A 19,942-nucleotide genomic window follows, 5' to 3' on the forward strand; every position below is an offset into this window, starting at 1 on the left:
CTTCTGTATCCGCGAGATCTCATCTTGGAGCCTTCGTCGGCGCTCCGCCGGAGGGGGAATCGACCACGGAGGGCCTCTACATCATCTCCAAGGCCCTTCCGATGAGTTGTGAGTAGTTTACCACAGACCTTCGGGTCCATAGTTATTAGCTAGATGGCTTCTTCTCTCTCTTTGAATCTCCATACAAAGTTCTCCTCGATCTTCTTGGAGATCTATTTGATGTAACTCTTTTTGCGGTGTGTTTGTCGAGATCCGATGAATTGTGGGTTTATGATCAAGTTTATCTATGAGAAATATTTGAATCTCCTCCGAATTCTTTTATGTGTGATTAAGTTATCTTTGAAAGTCTCTTCGAATTATCAGTTGGGTTTGGCCTACTAGATTGATTTTTCTTGCAATGGGAGAAGTGCTTAGCTTTGGGTTCAACCTTGCGGTGTCCTTTCCCAGTGACAGCAGGGGCAGCAAGGCACGTATTGTATTGTTGCCATCGAGGATAAAAAGATGGGGTTTATACGAAAGTACTAATGTGAGCCCGAGCTCACAGGGTCCCGAAATCTGTACCATTTGTGTATCTCGCGATGTGTGCTGGTGTCAGGATGGGCCTAGATGTTTTCCAGGATTATGTTGTTTTATTAAGCCCCTTGGCCCACATGCATGGCCGCCCACTGGTTACGCCGTCAGGAACGCCCGACGCGGTTCAACAAAACGTTCACGTTTTGAGCCGCATCGACTGAGATTCTGGGCTAACGCCGTCATATACTTTATTCAATGCATCCACTCGTTGGACCTACCAATCATCTTCACCATGGTCCTCCTCTACATAATTCCATCTATCCACCCGATTGCTCTCCCAGATCCACCAGAACTCTCCAAAGCTTCATAGCCATGTCCGCCTCTTCCTCGTCAGGCCAACTTCCAGGATTATGTTGTACCAATCATCTTCGTGCTTGTCAGGCCATGACGAGATCTTACCTGGCTCTAGTGCCCTGCGGGGACTGCAAGGACTGGGATACACTTGGATTGTTCGCAACGGTGTAAACGCCGATCCCACTGTACTTCCGCATAAACAAGTCATGCACCACCGTCCTCAAGTAGTGCCTTGTTTATTAGGAATAAAGACTGTCTACTAACTATGGCTATGTGGTCAACCCTAAGAACACGAATGCATAAGCCAACCGGAATAATTCTTCCCAGTCGCCCAAATGGCATAGCATACAGATTAGTCCTCCTATAAGTCATATCAAATGTAACCACATCACCAAAAAATGTGTACTGAAGCCTGTTGTTCCCATTCGCCCACATAAGACTACTTATCCTCCCCTCTTTGTCAGCTTGTACTCTGTATGTGAAATGTTGATCCTTAGCACCAATCTCTTCAAACACCTCCATTGTCTTTCTGACATCATCCTCTGCCTGGTCACGACCGATTTTGCCACACAAGTTCCGCAATGCTCTTTTCATGAATGGTACATTCTCCATTTTCACGAAAAAACTACCTATGATGCTATACACTTTTGACAGGTTCACATTGTTCTCCTACAACTGCTTAACTAGATCCCTGCTGTAGACGTTGATATGTTTATGTGACGGCCAGTGCAAAGTCTGACCGTATGTGCTGGACAAGGCATGATTTTGTGCTGCTCCCTGTGCTCTGCTATGTACCACCCATTGTCCTTCCATCGCAGCAATCGGATTAGGGCAGGGCATTCATACCGGCAGGATCGAGTATTCTCCACTATTGGTTTTCCCTGCAATCATTACACACACTAGTGCAGAACCGGGCAATAGCACCGGTTCGTAAGACCCTTTAGTGCCGGTTACATAATCGGCACTAAATTGTGGTCACTAAAGCCCCCCCCCCTTTAGTACCGGTTCAGCATGAACCGGTGCTAAAGGGCAACCACGTGGCACGAGCCTGCTTTGGGGGGCCTGGAGCCCTTTAGTACCGGTTGGTAAGACCAACCGGTACTATAAGGTTTGGGGGGTTTTTAGTTTTATGATTTCTTTTTCATTTAATTTTGTGTTTCCATTTTAATTCTTTTTCATTTGCCGGTATTTTACGATACTACACATTGTACACGTTATGCATATATATATATATATATATATATATATATATATATATATAGAATTTCTAGTAGAACCAATCATCGAGTTCAACATGATTGTCATGATATAAGCGTTCATATATAACACCACAAAAGCAAATCACTTAAGTTCAGAACGAAGAACACAGACATGAAAGGACAAGTACTAATTAAGAGCAGCATGAAGAACTAGCTAAATCACTCCTGCTAGCTACTCTCTCTCTGGTAAAATAGCATAGAACATGTATAGCTCTCCTGATTGATCATACTGGAGCATACCGATGAACCTGTCTCCTAATCGTGGGCTGCGCTTCTCATTGCTGCCTCCTAGTACCTCTCTGCGATCATTAACAATTTTCCTCCAATCTTTCACTATTAAGCATTCATCGCTTCTAGAAATCCTGAATGCATTCATGTGCAATGCAGGATATCTTGGTCGTAAGCTAACAATTGACATCTAACACTTACTAATTCAATTAATTCAACTACTTCTATTAATTCAACAAAGCATTTACTAAAAATAAACTAGTTATATTAATTCAATTAGTTCAACTAATCATTTACTAAAAATAAACTACTTATATTAATTCAATTAGTTCAACTAAGTATTTACTAAAAATAAACTAGTTCTATATATTAATTCAACTAGTTCAACTAAGCATTTACTAAAAATAAACTAGTTCTATATATTAATTCAACTAGTTCAACTAAGCATTGTATTTACTAAAAATAAACTAGTTATTATATTAATTCAACTAGTTCAATTAAGCATTTACTAAAAATAAACTAGTTATATATATTAATTCAACTAGTTCAACTAAGCATTTACTAAAAATAAACTAGTTATATTAATTCAATTAGTTCAACTAAGCATTTACTAAAAATAAACTAGTTATATTAATTCAATTAGTTCAACTAAGCATTTACTAAAAATAAACTAGTTCTATATATTAATTCAACTAGTTCAACTAAGCATTTACTAAAAATAAACTAGTTCTATATATTAATTCAACTAGTTCAACTAAGCATTATATTTACTAAAAATAAACTAGTTATTATATTAATTCAACTAATTCAACTAAGCATTTACTAAAAATAAACTAGTTATATATATTAATTCAACTAGTTCAACTAAGCATTTACTAAAAATAAACTAGTTATATTAATTCAATTAGTTCAACTAAGCATTTACTAAAAATAAACTAGTTCGTTCTATATATTAATTCAACTAGTTCAACTAAACATTAACATATTTCTAATTCATCGATGATAACATTTCTAACATTCTAAAAATAAACTAGATAGTGTATGTGTGTGTGTAGTGTGTGTGTGTGTGTATGTGTGTGTGTGTGTGTATGCGTGTGTGTGTATGGAGTGGGCCGGGCGCGTACGGGTGGCGGGGGCAGCGACGACGGGCGGCGGGGGCCGGGGACGGCGACGAGACGGGCGGCGGCGGGCGGGGACGCGACGAGACGGGCCGGCGGCGGCCGGGGATGGCGACAAGACGGGCGCGGCGGGGGCGGCGACAACGACGGGCGGCAGGGGCGCGCGGCGACGACGATGACGGGCGGCTGGGGCGGCGAGGGCGACGACACGGTGGCGCGGCGGCGGCGGCGTCTGCTAGATCGATGTCTCGCGCGAGAAGTGGAACGAAGTGGCGACGATAACTGATTTTTCGTACATGGAGTATATATAGGGGGAGACTTTAGTATCGGTTGAAGCCACCAACCGGTACTAAAGGCCAATTTTTATCAGCCCAAGCGGTGGGAAACGTGGGCCTTTAGTACCGGTTGGTGGCTCCAACCGGTACTAAAGGGCAACACATTAGTACCGGTTGGAGCCTCCAACTGGTACTAATCCCGTGCGCTGCCACCCGCTATGCGCTACGTTTAGTCCCACCTCGCCGAGCGAAGGGCAGCCGCACTGGTTTATAAACTCAGCCATGGCTGCCCTTTCGAACTTCTCTATATAGCAGGCTTCTGGGCCTAATTAGCGCGCGCTGCCCTGTGAGCCTGCTGGCTCTACTGGGTATGTATTTGCACACCCAAGGTCTGGCAGGCCCATCGGGCAGTGCCCCAACATGTTTTTTATAAACCGCTCGTTAATTTGCTTCAAGCCATTCGGAATAGTGTAAACTGCACTGCGCATAGCTCCATGCAGTCTACCGTATTCCTGAAGGCTTGAAGCTAAGCAACATGAGCATTGAGCCTCTTCTTCATCGTCTCTGCACTCAGGGCTTATAAACCGCTCCTAGTCCCTCTCACTTCGCGAGGTGGGACTAAAAAACAGCTCGCCATAACCTCATTAGTACCGGTTCATGGTACGAACCGGCACTAAATGGTGGTGGTGGGGCCATAGCCTGACCGCAGGCTGACACAGCCTCTTTAGTACCGGTTCGTGGCACGAACCGGTACTAAAGGTTCGCCACAAACCGGTGCTATTGATCGCCGCCACGAACCGGCACTAGTGTACACATTAGTGCCGGTTGAAATTCTAACCGGCACTATTGTGCTTCACATTTAACCCTTTTTCTACTAGTGACACTACCAAATATCAGATATCCTACAAACAGATCTGCATAGTATGTAAAGAAGTATGTGTGTACGGAGTCATACCGCGCAACCGCAGACTATCTCTTGCATACATTTCGTCCAGTTTACATTTAGCCTGCACTTTCCATAACGAATCCCGAATCCCTTCTCCCAGGAGTACAGATTGTAGAAATCGTACGCCTCGCCTAATGTATCAAAATTGAGGCCCACTTTTGGTACAATGACATTATCCCCTGGGGATTCCGCAAACAACCTGACTGATTTTTCTAATGCTGTCATCTTATCTGGGCAGGGGGCACGACCCGGCCTAGCAGCACCAATTCTGACTCTAAAAATGAAAATACACAATATTATGCCGGCGTACGCCAATGATTCGATGCACAAATGTCAACAGAGCACAAAGATAAAAAAATCAGACAAAAAATTCCCTACACTCTATTTATGCTCAGTATACTGTTCTCAATGCCCAAAATAGAGCACAGCCACAGCCTGTTGTTTCAACAGAGCTCAATACTTGCAAGACATATCTTTTCCAACTATTTTACCAATTTTACTTGTGTACTCATTCTACAACAAGCGAATCAGATCGGGGCTGCACAAGGCTAGGCATGTTCCTAACTTAGTTCAGTGATTTCCACGCTCATACTTTCGTGTCCACCCAGGCGTCTTCGAATCAATCTGCCCGATGGAGTTTTCTGAAGCCTGTTGCTTCTCTCCACTTCCTGCCTGTGCTACGGCCGACTCCGCACAGATCCACTTGAACCATGAGCGGCCGCCAATCCCTCCCTGGGCGGTGACCAAACAGGGTGATGTGCGCCGGTTGCATTGGCAATTCACTGTCTGTCACCTCTTCAATCAAAGTTCTACTGCAGACAAAAACGAGTGCTGTCGATTCAGATCTCCCAGCTTTATCAACAACAAGGAGGCAAAGAGTAAAACCGAGATTTTCGCACCTGTTGCATGGCTGCATCAAGAACTCCATGGCCGCCGGCAGAGAGATTCAGGAACCCTAGAATAGCCGCCACTGCCTCCGCCTAGAACCAAGATAGAAGACGACCGACAAGCGCGTGCGTACAGAGCGAGCCATATCCACCTACCCGCATTCTTCGTTTACTCTGCCCCATGGACGATGTTAGCCCACACTGATCCACGGATCAGGAATTGGCCTCCGTGTTGAGCCACGGCTCTGACGGCAATCCGTCACGGCCTTGAATGTAAATCATGTTCTGGCCCACCGTCCACGAGGATTACTCCTTCAATTTATCTTTGCCACGTCCTCAGATGGGCCCGCGCCAGGGTCACATGCGACTGTTAGTGCGAATCGCTACACCGTACCTAGGGGCACAGATACCGAGAGCCTGTGTGCTCGGGATCAATTCCTCCGCGTCCGGGTTTATATCATATTGCATGAGTTTATCCCTCCACATCATGCCATCTTTCTTAATGTGTTACTCTGTTCTTTATGAACTTAATACTCTAGATGCATGCTGGATAGCGGTCGATGTGTGCAGTAATAGTAGTAGATGCAGGCAGGAGTCGGTCTACTTGTCACGGACGTGATGCCTATGTACATGATCATGTCTAGATAATCTCATAATCATTCGCTTTTCTATCAATTGCTCGATAGTAATTTGTTCACCCACCGTAATACTTATGCTATCTTGAGAGAAGCCACTAGTGAAACCTATGACCCCGGGGTCTATCTTTTATCATATAAGTTTATCATCTACTTTTATTTGCATCTTTACTTTTCCAATCTATATCATAAAATACCAAAAATATATTTATCTTATCATATATCTCTATCAGATCTCACTTCCACAAGTGGCCGTGAAGGGATTGACAACCCCTTTATTGCGTTGGTTGCGAGGTTCTTATTTGTTTGTGTAGGTGCGTGGGACTTTTGAGGAGCCTCCTACTGGATTGATACCTTGGTTCTCAAAAACTGAGGGAAATACTTACGCTACTTTGCTGCATCACCCTTTCCTCTTCAAGGAAAACCAATGCAAGCTCAAGATGTAGCAGCATGCATGTTGTCCACATTTATAGCAAGCTTTATAAATGTGCATTTTTTAGGTAGCATCTGGTTTCTCTCCGTTCTCCTCGATTCCTTTGTTTCATTTTTGATTGGGAGAGCATGGAAGGGGAAGCACAGAAGAATTGATCGAGTTCACAGAAGAAAAGAAGCGGAATGGGGAACCTATGTCCCGAGTTAGGAAAGGATTGATGGTGTGTGAGGCATGGTGATGCGAGTCTGGAACACAAGAACGCTAGCTAGCTAAGCTGATCATGAGTCCAGGAACGCACAAACGCTCTACTTGAGCTTGGGACGATTGATCCGATCGCTACTTGGAACGATCTTGATGATCAATCGCTACCAAAGGGCTTGAACAAAACGGAACTGAATGAGGAACACAACCTATTTTTTAGATAGGAGAGAAAATAATACATAGAATCTCCGGGATACAATTTATCGTACTAGCCCGTAAAATTAGGGTTGATAATAAGTTCTTTTCCGAAATCACTAACTAGAGGGTACCTCTTATGAATGTCACTCTCATCTTCTCTTGTGGCGACGAAACTTGCATTGTATGTGTGGTAGTTGTTGCAACCTGTGAGTTTTGTACTCGTTTCTTTTAATGTTTTATGTATTGAATCAATACCTACTAATAAAGGGATTAGTGCTTCTGCCTGTGAGTCATGCATTTTTACAGAAACCCCCCTAAAGTTTGAAAGAATGAATCCGCGGTCCATCTTTAAGTGACAAAATGAATCATTTTTTGTTATTACAAAAAAACTATAGTATGTGGTAATTAACCCACAGTTTACTTTTAAGTGGCAAAACGAATCTTCTTGCGTTTTTACAGAAAACGCCATGTCGTTTCTATTTATTAACCCGCAGCTCATCTTTAAGTGACAAATTCTTTGTTAAAAAATCATATCTTTTAGACCATAACTCTAATTTTAACATCTTATATATGAAATTTGATTCAAAAAATATGTAGAATCTGAATATGATGTTATACCTATTAACTTAAATTCTATTTAGGGTGTAATTTTAATCAATAGCGCATGATACGTGTCTTTTTTGTAGGCATCCATTTGTGTTGTGAATGAACACCTCAGCAAAACCAGAATGGAGATGAAAGAAACCATCAATAACCACGCATGCATGCCTCGGCAAAACCTTGCAGACAAAAAAAGAAAGTAGATTGAGAGAGAGCGGCACCGGTTGCAACGCACATGCTCTTTTGCTAGTCATATGTTTAAATCACAAATCGTTTTCACCGTTGCGCTTCTCATGTCAAGGTCTTTGAAACTAGATCTCATGTTAATAGGTTTGAGCGGTTTTTTTTCCAAAAAAATGGAAACCAAAAAAACAAAAGCTCAACTGTACTTTTTCACATTTCGGGAAGCAAAATTTTGCTTCACTGCTTTCCACTTTCTGAGAAACACAGTTGAGCTTCACTGCTTTCCAATTTCGCACCGAAGCACTTTTCTTGTCAACTCAAAGTTTATGCTCAACCACTCCCTTGGGACACCTGGCATGTCAGAAAGATTCCAAGAAAAAATGTCTTAGTTTTCACGAAGGAAGTGGATGAGCTCGCTTTCCTATTTTTTTGTCTGTTCTTGTTGCCACTTGAGTGGTCTTGCTGGCGTCAATCAGATAAACTGAAACCTCCTTGACTTCTTGAGCCAACTAGAAAAAGGATTCCAAGGTTGGTTTATTTGTGCTCAACAATTCATCTGGATCGGCCGTCTTCTTATATTCCTCTAGCTTAGTTGCCTCCATCTAAGCGTCGACAATATCCAAGCCCCTCCGCAAGAAATAATCTACTCTCTTCACATCACCAGTGATAGTAATCATGCCTTTTGGATCGGGCATCTTGACTTTTAGATATACATAGCATGGCTGAGCCATGAACTTGGCGTAAGCTGGTCGCCCAAGAATGTGTGATATATGCATATTGGAAATTGACCAACTCCAAAGTGAGGTTCTCTTTCCACACAAATAATCTTGTCGCCGAACACTACCTCCAAGGTAACCAGGCCCAAGGACTAAGCCTTCTTTTGTGGGATCACTCCATGAAACTACATGTGACTAACATTTAATTTTGACAAGTAATGTCCATTTGCTTCAGCATGCTGGCATAATGTTAATTCCACTGCCACCATCTGTCAGAACATCATGCAGTCGGTACCATTTACGAGTGGATCTACGATGAGCGCTTGTAGACCCGAAGTCGGATATGCGTTTGATGATCCAATTGGTCGAAAGTAACAAGCATTTTCAACCAGCCCAAGTATTTGGGAACTGAGGGAGCAACGTTGTTCACCTTCCGGCTGTGAAGCTTGTGCACACATTTTGACTTGGGATCCATGAAAATTAAGAGCATGCCTTGCTCTCTCAGTTACCCATTGTCTTGTTCATTCCCCTCTTCTTTATTCTTGCCTTCAGACGACGCTGACTTGCCTGACATGAACCTCTTCAAAATCATGCACTGCCGAGTTGTGTGTTTTGGGTAAGATTGCCATCATCATCCTTGGTGATGTGGATACTCACGGTTTGTCTATGGTGTCATCTTACGTGGCTGCATTTTTGCGAGGCATCCACTCTGTCTTTTGGTTCCCTTTGCCTCTATTCTTACTGGCAACTGCCACCGACTTGGCATCACTGACACCATCATTTTTTGTCTGACTTGCACTTGTTGTTGTTTTTGTTGTTATTATTGTTTTTGTTCGGCTGCAACTGATTGTCATTATTTTGATGAGACGGCTCTACACGTCCCTTGCCTCTGAGGATTCACTCCTCCTCCTCCTCCTCCTCCTCCTCCTCCTCGCCGTTTGAATACCGGTTGCTATTTCCATTAGACGGCTGAAGGTATTGATGTCAGTTTCAGGCACATGTGCTGATATCTAATGCATTGCTTAATGGTATGAATTGCTTGATGATCGAAATCATTCTCCACCAAATTTTAAAGTGCGCTCCATCTCTGGATATACTCCTGAGTGGTCTCAGTGGGCCTTTGGATGCACAACAACAACTCCTTAAACCCACCTAGCCACTTGTAGGTGCCTTCAATTTTTTGACAAAAACCCTCTACGGATCTTCCCAACTGAAAATACTGCTGGCTGGCAACTAGTTGAGAAAGCTCGAGACAATGAAAGGATCGATATAGTTGACTAGAGGGGGGGGGGGGTGAATAGGCAACTAACAATTTTTAGCTTTTCTTTACCAAATTAAACTTTGCATCAAAGTAGGTTGTCTAGATATGCAACTGGTGAGCAACCTATATGATGGAACAACAATAAGCACACAAGCAAGCAAGGGATAGACCACAATAAAACTTGCACAAGTAAAGGTAAAAGATAGCCAAGAGTGGAACCGATGAAGACGAGGATGTGTTACCGAAGTTCCTTCCCTTTGAGGGGAAGTACGTCTCCGTTGGAGCGGTGTGGAGGCACAATGCTCCCAAAGAAGCCACTAGGGCCACCGTATTCTCCTCACGCCCTCACACAATGCGAGATGCCGTGACTCCACTATTGGTGCCCTTGGAGGCAGCGACCGAACCTTTACAAACAAGGTTGGGACAATCTCCACAACTTAATTGGAGGCTCCCAATGACACCACGAAGCTTCACCACAATGGACTATGGCTCCACTGAGACCTCAACCGTCTAGGGGCTCAAACACCCAAGAATAACAAGATCCACAAGGGATTAGTGGGGGGAATCAAATTTCTCTTAGTGGAAGTGTAGATCAGGCCTTTCTCAACCAATCCCTAGAAAATCAACAAGTTTGATTGGCTAGGGAGAGAGATCGGGCGAAAATGGAGTTTGGAGCAATAATGGAGTTTGGGGATGGAAGAGGTAAGTCTTCTTGGGGAAGAAGACCCCTTTATATAGTGGGGGGACAATTCCAACCGTTACCCACTACTCAACCCACGACCTGCGGTACTACCACACCACAGGAGAGGTACTATCGCAAGGGCCCGCGGTAGCCCGCGGTACTACCGTGGGCGCGACAGGGCCTGGACCTGAATAGATGAGCACCGACAAGGTGCGGTAGAACCGCTGGTGCGGTACTACCGTGACCCCGTGCGGTACTACCGCATGGTAGGCACCATCCAGGCACGGTAGGCACGGATATAAAAAATTACATCTGTGACTACATCCGCTGAGATTTTGTCTATGCAAAAGTCCGACACGGTACTACCACAAACCAAGTGCGGTACTACCGTGGAGGGCGCGGATGTAAAAAATTACATCTGCCCCTACTTCCGCTCATGCCGCTGTGACTAGCCAGGCTGCACGGTACTACCGCGCAGGGCGCGGATGTAAAAACTTACATCCGTCCCTACTACCGCTTGCTCAGCAGCGCCATGCCTGAGCTCACGGTACTACCGCTTAGAAGGAGCGGTACTACCATGGGCGCCTATGGTACTACCGTGCCGGGGCCCTGTACTACTGCTGGTGCTTGCGGTAGTACCGCTCTAGGGAGCAATACTACCACTAGCCTATGAACAACAACACTAGGAGTCCTTCATTCTGCAGAGACACGGTGAGACGGAGGAAACTCCAAAGAGCCAAAGGAAATGCGGTGCAAAAGGAACGTGTACATGAGATTCCACCCAAACCTTTCCAACACGAACCCCCTCTTAATAGTACGTCTTTACTATTGCTCAAATCCACCGAAAAGAAACGTAGAGAAACGTCGTCTTCAATAATCTTCGAGGGGCATCAAATCGTCTTGTGTTCAGTCATGATATATCTGAAAAGCTCAATGCACATGATTAGTCTGCAAAAGCATTGTCATCAATCACCAAAACTACTAAGGGATAAATATGCCCTTACAATCTTCCCCTTTTTGGTGGATTGATGACAATACGTGATTTGCACAAAGGAATATAAAGTGAGGCACCGGCAAACCCACCATCTATAAAATATAGACGGGCTCCCCCTAGATGTGTGCACTCTAGAGATGTGCTTTGGACTACACGACACACATACTAGGATCAACACTCCCCATATATTTTATAGACAATGCATCTCTTGCAATAGTAAAAACAACACTAAGCAAGTAGGCAAGATGATGGATATAACTAAGTAACAAAGACATAAAGATAAGCAGGAGTGCATATGTCTTACACCATATGATAGAACTTAGTCTCACAAGTACAAACCAAACCAAAGCAAACGAAGTTCGACAGACCGACAAACTGAAAGCAAAGCGACACAGCGAAACACACGACACACAAATCCTACACTCTCTCCCCCTTTGGCATCGAGACACCAAAAAGGCAGAGAGGGCACCTACGACATAGGTGGTAGATCGGGCGGAAAATGACTCCTCGTCGTCGGAGTCAGCACCGGGAACGGTCTCCTCCTCAGAATCAGTCCACTTGTAGCCCTGCTTAGCCATCCAGGCAGCCTCGGGGGTGATGTGCTTCTCATATCCGCTAGACACCTCCTCGCCACACGCCCTCAAGATCCTCTTGTCGCGACGGCGACTCTCCTTCGGAGCAACATGTGCCTTGTACTGACCCTGGGTCTGCATGCAGAACAACCTCTTCATCTTTGTCTCCAGCTTCTTCGCCCAAGAGGGCTCAGCGGAGGGAGGAGTGTAACCAGCAGAACGGTCCTTAGCAGCTTCCTCCTCCTCAATCTCCTCCTCATCCACAGCCATCTTGGCAGCCTCAGCAGCAGTGGTGGTGTTAGCCCATTGGCTCTTGATGCGGAGCTTGATGGGCTCATAACGAATCCAGCCTGGGGCTTCAAACTCATCAATGGGATAGAGCTTCTCCCAAGTCTTGGAGATCAAGTGAAACAAGTAAGGCCCATAGATAGGGACCTTACGGTTGAACACGACAAACTGAAGCTCACACCACATGATATGTGAGACATCAATTGGTTGAGTCTGAGACTGACGAACATCCTCACAAATGAGCATCATATCAACAAGGTAAGCATGCACCTGGCCCATGTCACCAATGCGCGGGAAGAGGGTGTTGCGGAAGAGCCGATGCATGATGTCAAGGAAGGGGTTCAACACCCACACCTTCTTCATGCCAGGAAGTGTCTTCTCAACAAGGAAGGGCATGAGCTTGTTCTTGTTGGTAGACTCAGACTTGGCATGAGGGCAAAGTCCAACGGGCGTGTCGAGCCCCGCATCTTGAACTTGGAGCAAATCCATGAAATCCTTCCATTTAGCAATCATCCGTTGACCATTGGTCATCCATGTCATGGTCCTTGCTTCATCGAAGTCAAAGTGGACTGGAGCAAAGAACTGAGCCACAATTTATGGATCAAAGTCCATGTGAAATGTAAGCATGTGCTCAATGCCGAACTACTCCACCAGATCTAAGGCCTCTCCAAAATAGCCACGGTGCTTGTCCTGCCTCATATGATGCATGTCAATCCAGTGAACTTCCACGTAGATGTTCTGCTTGGCCTTGATCACATCCAGTAGATAAGGTTCTGCTGCTTGGTCCAGAACAAATCATTGCCTCTGAAGTTAGCACGGGGATTCACATATGGGTTGATCTTCCTTCGAACAAAGAACTCGGCCAGAGGCATCTCATCCATGCCCATGACGGGCTCCTTCTGCTTGGTGGCGGTGTGCTTGGTTCTGCGTTGGGAGGCATTGGAGCCCTCTGCAGCTTCATCTTGGTTGTGCAGCCGCTTTGACCCTGTGTCACGGCTGGGATTCGAGCGTCGAACATGGGAATCGGAGCCAACACCTAGACACAAAGCACAAGAACACACACGAAAAGCAAGAAGGATCAATGCAAATGCCAAGGCCAAAGCCAAAGGAAACAAATAAGCAAGAGATTTGGATAGAAAAATATGTCAAGATGCATCTACGGTAGTACCGGGCCGTTGTCCGAATGTAAAAAATTACATCTGCACCAGCCGCGGTAGTACCGCGCCGGGGTGGCACGGTAGTACCGTGCCTGGAGCGAAGTAATCTTTTACTTCTGCGCTCCAAGCGGTAGTACTGCACAAAGGAGCGGAAGTACCGCACGGAGCAGGCAACGAGCGTGGGTGTGGTAGTACCGCTCCAGGAGGAGCGGTAGTACCGCATGGAACAAAAACCGCGATAGGAGCTGTGGATCTGGATCTAGAACATCCGCAAATCTAGATCGGTACTACCGTTGATCAACCAGAACTATTTTGGCAATCCAAAAAATATGCTTACTACACTACCACTCTCCTACAAATCCCTCTTGCACAGATTTAGCCAAAAATCTCATGAACACCACATGCATCTCCCCAAGACCTAAGCACAAGAACTGAAGAAAAAGCGAGGAACTTGGGGAAAAACCTTGGTCCATGGCAAGGGGGCGAGGTGGGGAACGATCCCACCGGTCGGAATCCGAGGAGAGCGGCTGAAGATGGAGATCCGGCGAGGGCCTCCGGCGCCGTTCTTGGGCAGGAGAGAGAGAGAGACATGGTGGGGAATAGAGATGAATGGGTATGGGGGAGTTAGAACTCCCCCTGCCCTGCTCTTAACCCCCACCCGCTCGTGTGGGCGCGGTAGTACCGCGGGTCATCGCGGTAGTACTGCCCGGGCAGAAGTACCACTCGCTAGCTTCCAACGGCTGTAAAAAATTACTGCCACGATGGAAGCGGTAGTACCGTGCCCTTGGGAAGCAGTTGTGCACGCACAGAGCAAACAGCCCCTGCGGTAGTACCATGGCTTGACACGGTAGTACCATACCCCCAAGAAAATGTAAGTTTCACACGAAAGGGAAATGACAATTGCAAGACAACCTTCAAGACGCCAAACAACTAAGAAGCAAGCACTAACAACGACACAAACACGGCACAATGAAAAGGCAAAAGACAACAAAGACCAACACACTAACCACAACTCTCAGAAAGAGAGGGCGGTGGCCGAAGCCACCTATGTATGAGTCACTTGGTATGGCACCACGAAGAATTATCCTTGAGCCCATGAACGAGACTCGTCTTTGAAGCACAAGTACCATCAAAAATGGCTTAATGTGAAAAAGTTTGATCAATTTATGCATAATGGGAGGAGGGAAAGTTCATTGAGAGAACAACACCCCCCTATGTCTATGCCTACACCTAGACAAGATAACATGATGAGTATGGTGGGGTGTGCAAGGGTTCAAACCACATTGCTCGAATCAATGATATTTAGCTCATGCCTTAACTCGCGAAATCTTGCTTCATCCAAGGGCTTCGTGAAAATATCTGCAAGGTTATCATGAGTGTTGACATACTTGAGCTTGATCTCCCCTCGCCTAATATGATCCCGGATGAAGTGATACCGAATCTCAATATTCTTTGTCTTGAAGTGTTGCACTGGGTTGAGAGAGATCTTGATGGCACTTTCATTGTCACACCAAAGAGGCACTTCGTCACAAGTGACACCATAATCCTTCAAAGTTTGCCTCATCCACAGAAGTTGAGCACAACAACTACCGGCAGCCACATACTCTGCTTCGGTGGACGAGAGAGATACACAACTTTGCTTCTTAGAAGACCAACTCACTAAAGAGCAACCAAGCAATTGGCACCCTCCGGAGGTGGACTTACTATCCACTTTGTCTCCCGCCCAATCTAAATCTGTATAGCCCAAAAGATCAAAGTTGGCTCCTCTTGGGTACCAGAAGCCAAAGTTTGGGGTATGAGCCAAATATCGAAAGATTCGCTTGACCGCCACAAAGTGGGTTTCCTTAGGCACGGCTTGAAACCATGCACAAATTCCCACACTCAACATGATACCCGGTCTAGATGCACAAAGGTAAAGCAAGGATCCAATCATGGAGCCATATACCTTTTGATCCACCTCTTTACCATTGGGATCAATGTCAAGTTGGCCTTTGACGGGAATTGGAGTGGAGGCCGGCTTGACATCACTTAGCTTGAATCTCTTGAGCATGTCTCGAGTGTATTTGGCTTGGTTGATTAAGGTTCCTTCTCTTCTTTGCTTGATTCGAACCCGAGAAAGAACTTCAACTCTCCCATCATAGAGATCTTGAACTTTGAGGTCATGAGAGCGGCAAATTCTTCATTGAAAGCTTTGTTAGGGGAACCAAAAATAATATCATCAACATATAGTTGGCATACAAACAACTCCCCTTTGACCTTCTTAGTAAAAAGAGTGGGGTCGATTTTCCCGATTTCGAACCCACGATCTTGTAACAACTCCGTAAGATGCTCATACCACGCACATGGGGCTTGTTTAAGGCCATAGAGCGCCTTGTGGAGTTGGTACACATGATCGGGGAAATAGGGATCCTCGAACCCCGGGGGTTGTTTGACATACACCAACTCATTAATGGGACCATTAAGAAAAGCACTCTTCACATCCATTTGTTGCAACTTGAAATTATGATGGAGAAGCATAAGCAATCAACAAACACATAGATTCAAGGCGGGCAACGGGAGCAAAGGTTTCATCGTAGTCGATACCCTCGACTTGGGAGTAGCCTTGTGCCACCAAACGAGCCTTGTTGCAAACAATGATCCCATGCGCATCTTGCTTGTTCTTGAATATCGACTCGGTACCAATGACATTATGATTCCCGGTCGGCCTTGGCACTAACTTCCATACTTGATTGTGCTCGAAGTTGTTGAGTTCTTCATGCATGGCATTGAGCCAATCTGGATCCTCGAGTGCCTCATAAACCTTTTGGGGTTCGACACAAGAAACAAACGCATGATGTTTGATGTCTACTACACAACCTTTTTCTTGTAGACGTTGTTGGCCCTCCAAGTGCAGAGGTTTGAAGGACAGTAGCAAATTTCCCTCAAGTGGATGACCTAAGGTTTATCAATCCGTGGTAGGTGTAGGATGAAGATGGTCTCTCTCAAACAACCTTGCAACCAAATAACAAAGAGTCTCTTGTGTCCCCAACACACCCAATACAATGGTAAATTGTATAGGTGCACTAGTTCGGCGAAGAGATGGTGATACAAGTGCAATATGGATGGTAGATATAGGTTTTTTTAATCTGAAAATATAAAAACAGCAAGATAACTAATGATAAAAGTGAGTGTAAACGGTATTGCAATGGCAGGAAACAAGGCCTAGGGTTCATACTTTCACTAGTGCAAGTTCTCTCAATAATAATAACATAATTAGATCATATAACCATCCCTCAACATGCAACAAAGAGTCACCCCAAAGTCACTAATAGCAGAGAACAAACGAAGAGATTATGGTAGGGTACGAAACCACCTCAAAGTTATCCTGTCTGCTCGATCTATTCAAGAGTCCGTAGTAAAATAACACGAAGCTATTCTTTGTGTTCGATCTATCATAGAGTTCGTACTAGAATAACACCTTAAGACACAAATCAACCAAAACCCTAATGTCACCTAGATACTCCATTGTCACCTCAAGTATCCGTGGGCATGATTATACGATATGCATCACACAATCTCAGATTCATCTATTCAACCAACACAAAGTACTTCAAAGAGTGCCCCAAAGTTTCTACCAGAGAGTTAAGACGAAAACGTGTGCCAACCCCTATGCATAGGTTCATTGAACCCGCAAGTTGATCACCAAAACATGCATCAAGTAGACCACGTGAATATCCCATTGTCACCATAGATTAGAACGGCAAGACATACATCAAGTGTTCTCAAATCCTTAAAGACTCAATCCAATAAGATAACTTCAAATGGAAAACTCAATTCATCACAAGAGAGTAGAGGGGGAGAAACATCATAAGATACAACTATAATAGCAAAGCTCGCGATACATCAAGATCGTGCGAAGTCAAGAACACGGGAGAGAGAGAGAGATCAAACACATAGCTACTGGTACATACCCTCAGCCCCGAGGGTGAACTATTCCCTCCTCGTCATGGAGAGCGCCAGGATGATGAAGATGGCCACCGGTGAGGGATCCCCCCTCTGGCAGGGTGCCGGAACGGGCTCCCGAGAGGTTTTGGTGGCTACAGAAGCTTGCGGCGGCGGAACTCCCGATCTATTCTGCTCCCCGATGTTTTTAGGGTATATGGAGATATATAGGCGAAAGAAGTCGGTTAGGGGAGCCATGAGGGGCCCATGAGGGTGGGGGGCGCGCCTCCCTGCCTCGTGGCCACCTCGAAGCTTCCCTTACGTGCACTCCAAGTCTCCTGGATTGCTTCCATTCTAAAAATAACTCCCCCGAAGGTTTCATTCTGTTTGGACTCTGTTTGATATTCCTTTTCTTCGAAACACTGAAATAGGCAAGAAAACAACAATATGGGCTGGGCCTCCGGTTAATAGGTTAGTCCCAAAATAATATAGAAGTGTATAATAAAGCCCATAAACATCCAAAACAGATAATATAATAGCATGAATGCTTCATAAACTATAGATACGTTGGAGACGTATCAGCATCTCCAAGCTTAATTCCTGCTCGTCCTCGAGTAGGTAAATGATAAAAGAAAAAAATTGTGAAGTGTGAATGCTAGTAGGTGCAGAAGTTTGATCAATGATAATTTCAATCACCTTTTCTAGCATGATTATATGTGATAACAATAGTTCATCTCATAAAACTTCTCAAGATCAAGTAACAACCTATTTACATGTTAAAGCATAGACCATAAACTTTCTTGAAAACTAGCAAACTTCATTCTCATTCATCAAACAATTACAGTTCATCTTATTTCCAGGAAGGGTCTATGTCAGAGCTTTGATTTAGCAAACTCCACATACTCAACTATCATATAGTCTTCCATGATTGCTACCACTCAAAGCATATTCTTAGAACAAATAGCATCCATCGAACACAGAGAAAGATAGGGGCTTAGTGTTTCGCCTCCTAACTCACTTATCATATAGATAATTGTCAACAATAATAATTCATGATAAAATATATTTGCATGGCCATATATGCTTAGATCTTTCCCCAACACACGATGCTTGCCAACTAAAGAGTAGGTAGGAATGAGAAGGAATACTACTGACTCTTGCATAAAAGTAAAAGATAGACCCTTCGCAGAGGGAAGCAGGGATTTGTAGAGGTGCCAGAGCTCGATTTTGAAATAGAGATAAATAATTTTGAGAGGTATGATCTCATTGTCAACATAACAACTAGGAGTTCCCAATATCTTCCATAGTACATACATTATAGGCAGTTCCCAAGCAAAATGGTAAAGTTTTTACCCCCCCCCCCTCCTCCAACAATCATCAATCCATGGCTTTCCCGAAACAACAGGTGCCTCCAGCTAACATCAATCCTGGGGAGTTTTGTTTGCAATTATTTTTGATTTGATTTGGACCTTTTGATCATGGGACTGGGCATCCCAGTTATCAGCCATTTTTCTCGTGAATGATGAGCGGAGTCCACTTATCGTGAGAATAACCCACCTAGCATGGAAGATACTGTTGAGGAATGTAGTAATTTCAAAAAAATTCCTACGCACACGCAAGATCATGGTGATGCATGGAAATGAGAGGGGTGAGTGTGTCCACGTACCCTCGTAGACCGAAAGCGGAAGTGTTATAACAACACGGTTGATGTAGTTGTACGTCTTCACGGCCCGACCGATCAAGCACCGAAACTACGGCACCTCCGAGTTCTAGCACATGTTTAGCTCGATGATGATACCCGGACTCCGATCCAGCAAAGTGTCGGGGAAGAGTTCCGTTAGCACGACGGCGTGGTGACGATCTTGATGTTCTACCGTCGCAGGGCTTCGCCTAAGCACCGCTACAATATTATCGAGGACTATGGTGGAGGGGGGCACCGCACACGGCTAAGAGATCTCAAGGATCAATTGTTGTTGTGTCTAGAGGTGCCCCCTGCCCCCGTATATAAAGGAGCAAGGGGGGAGGGGGCGGCCGGCCTAGGAGGGGGCGCGCCAAGGGGAGTCCTACTCCCACCGGGAGTAGGACTCCCTCCTTCCTTGTTGGAATAGGAGAAGGGGAAAGAGGGGGAGAGGAAAAAGGAAAAGGGGGCTGCGCCCCTTGTCCAATTCGGACCAGAGGGGGGGGCGCATGCCTCCTTCCTTTTGGCCTATCTCCTCTATTCTCGTATGGCCCAATAAGGCCCATATACTCCCCGGCGAATTCCCATAACTCTCCGGTACTCCAAAAAATACCCGAATTACTCGGAACCTTTCCGAAGTCCGAATATAGTCGTCCAATATATCAATCTTTACGTCTCGACCATTTCGAGACTCCTCGTCATGTCCCCGATCTCATCTGGGACTCTGAACTCCTTCGGTACATCAAAACTCATAAACTCATAATATAACTGTCATTGAAACCTTAAGCGTGCGGATCCTACGGGTTCGAGAACAATGTAGACATGACCGAAACACGTTTTCGA

The sequence above is a fragment of the Triticum aestivum genome, chromosome 1B (genome assembly GCF_018294505.1).
Source record: "Triticum aestivum cultivar Chinese Spring chromosome 1B, IWGSC CS RefSeq v2.1, whole genome shotgun sequence".
Taxonomy (NCBI): Eukaryota; Viridiplantae; Streptophyta; class Magnoliopsida; order Poales; family Poaceae; genus Triticum; species Triticum aestivum.